Genomic DNA, 3,305 nt, shown 5'->3' on the forward strand with positions numbered 1-3,305 from the left:
GAATTTGTAAGTAAATTTCTTAAGCTATCTTTTTATCCGTATAATACGGTCTCATATATCAGACATTCATACATAATTTTGTTCTAATCATTAAAAATTCTAAGAAACTTAAAAATTCATATTTTTATATTTTTTAATTTTCACTTAATTATGATATTGTTATATGTCATATAAATATTATTTTTTATTATTAAGAAACACATTCTTATAAAAGATACAAATCTTATTTTTAAGAAATTGTTCTTAATTACCAGATAGATTTGTTTAAATGGAAAATAAACTATTATTCACTTTAAGAAATCCTTCGGGAAACAACCGTGAATTTACCAATTTAAAATAATTACACACGTGTTGTTTCGTATGTTTCATGCTGATAATTCTTCACGTAAAACAGCAGTTTCTTAAAGTAATGCACTGCAATTGGTGCACTTACCAATTTGTGAACAACCGTGAGTTTTGTTATGGCCTATGCATGTTTGGGAATTGTGACTTTTCTATTTTGATTGGGTTTCTATTTATTGTAGTTTGTGTTTATTTGCTATATTGTGTGATTGCACTGCTGGGTTGACGAAGGGTTCTGTTCGTTTCTTTACATTGTTGGCCATGGGAATATTGAAGACGCATTAGTGCATTACCTTCATCGGCGGTTATTTTATTTTATTTTTTCAACATTTAGTGTTTGCATAAGCGTCAGCTTGATCAACACTATATTATGCAACGCCCTTGCATCTTTGTTAATGAAATTTATCTTTGTCGACAAAAAAATATACTATTATGCAACGACTTATTTTGATTGACACAAACATAATTGTGATGACCTTGAAATGGTCACTAAGATAGCAATTAGCGTCAGTTTTTATTTTTGGCTTCAAGTCTTGATGATACTTTACATTTTGCCTGTAATAATACACAACGCGTACACACAGAAAAACTCTTTTTGTTTTTTTTCAAAACAGTGGTGCTTATTTTAATCTTATCATGAAGAAATTTTCATTGTTTTACTTACAAACTCATTGTGATCAATTGATTGAATAATTTAATAGTGTAAATAACTAAATATTAATTAAACTTTTTATTTGAAATTTGTATATTTTACACATCCTAGCTCGTCGCAGAAATTTTCTCTGGCTTTAATTTGTACCTGTGACAAGTAGTATCAGTCTTTCAGACTTGGTTCGCCAAGCTTCAAACCATGCTGCAGAGAGGTCAATATACATCACAATCAGTGTCTGCCACAACTTCGTAATTCAACTTTATCATTGAATATATATAGGTCTTGTATGGTTAACATTAAATTATTTGGATCATATAATTCAATGATTTTTTTTTAGTATTTATAATTTGAAAGTAATTTTTTTAATTTTTATAATTTATATTTTAATTTTTTTTAGTCTTTATAGTTTAAAAGTATTTTTTTAGTTTTTATAATTTATATTTTATTTTTTTTAATCTTTATAATTTAAAAATAATTTTTTTAGTCTCTATAATTTATATTTTAATTATCTTTTAATCTTTATTAAAAAAATATATTAAAAAAATAATTAAATACAAATTAATTATAAATTATTAACTATTTTTTATTATAAATTATCTTACGATAAATTAGTTAAAAATTATTTATTAATATTTTTGTAATTAATTATAATTGATAATATTACTCATATTTTGATGATAACAACTAAAAAGAATTAAAAAATAAAATATAAAAATTAAAAAAATCATTTTCAAATTATAAAAATTAAAAAAGAATTAAAATACAAATTTTTGGAATAAAGAAATCACTTTTCAAATTATAGAAACTAAAAAGATAAAAATCGTGAAATTATCAAAACCAAATAATTAATTTAACCTAAAATTAATGAACGAGTACCCTCCCCTTGATATTATTTAAATATATATAAATTCCCCTAAGTTATTCGTCTTCATTTACATTCATTGGTCAACATTTTCACTTCTTGTTGTCTCAAGAAACTTACACAAGCACATATGCCTTGTCAGAAAAAGAAAACTATATATTATATATATAGCTTAAGAAAGAACAGCCACAACCTGAATTGAAAGGGAAATTGCTTTAAGGCAAGAACCTTTCCATTTTTGTTTGCTTTGTTGGGAATCACTGTTTCATACACAGGAATATTAATCGTTTGGGAATGAAAGAGAATCCCTTTCTCCTATTCACGTTGACATATTTGCTACATGCATGACCGACCAACAACAAACAAGGATGAATAATGTTATACGTAGTCTATGATGATTGAAAGTAATAAGAGTGCAACAACATGCTTTCTCTGTTGATCTTGTGGTTGTGGGTTTCCATCTAATTGCACACTGTCTACCAATATCCTCAAATAGACAGTCATGAGCCTTTCCCCTCATCACATATATAAATTAAGAAAATTGATAGCTACCTACGAATATAATTTATCAAATTTAATCTCCATATAAACGTAGTTTGCGTGCAGAAATTAAATTGTTTACTATATTTAAGCACCTAAACTTGGTTGGCCAAGTGGTGGTTAAGAAAGTATGTATGCTTCTTACCCTGACGATTAACCTATATATGGTGTATCATTTAGAAGATGCATAAAGGATTTAATTATTTAAATTTCCTTTTCTCATTCCTTGTCATCTTTTTTGTCCCCCACTTAAATTAATCTTATTAACTAGCTAGGATAATGAGTTTCACGTTACTTAATTAATTTCAATTTATTAATCCCTTAACTGCTCCTTAACGCCGTTAAGTGACTGGGTTTGCACCGCTATATTATTCGACCTCTGTATGTTCTGATTAAGTGACTTTTCCAATAATACAAATCCTGCACAACAGTCCTAGTATTCAGCAAAACTCAGACAATAATGTCTCTCAAGCTACACCCCCTTTAATCAACTATATATTCTAATATACCAATTACTTTTTTAAGCCATATGGTCTTCTAGTTGAAAACTGATATAATTTTTCGAATATTCAAATTTATTTAAAAAATTAAAATCTCTTAATTAATATTTATATATATATATACAGAAATTTTGATCACATATTCAAGAGAAAAAGTTATCAATCTGTCAATTATGTCATTAACTATATCCTAAGTAATATCCATCACAGAATCATGCATAGACTCCGACCTAGAGAGAAAAAACAATATAGACGGCAAAGATCACAAAACACACCACCCGAGCCGAACAGTACCCCATCCTGAAACTCAATCTTTACACACCACTGTGAGTCGCAGAATGATCAAATGATTTAACATTTTTTTATAATTTATATTTTAGCTGGTTGCGTTAAATTAAAGAAGGAATTG

This window comes from Glycine max, chromosome 6, assembly GCF_000004515.6.
Source record: "Glycine max cultivar Williams 82 chromosome 6, Glycine_max_v4.0, whole genome shotgun sequence".
NCBI classification, from domain to species: domain Eukaryota; kingdom Viridiplantae; phylum Streptophyta; class Magnoliopsida; order Fabales; family Fabaceae; genus Glycine; species Glycine max.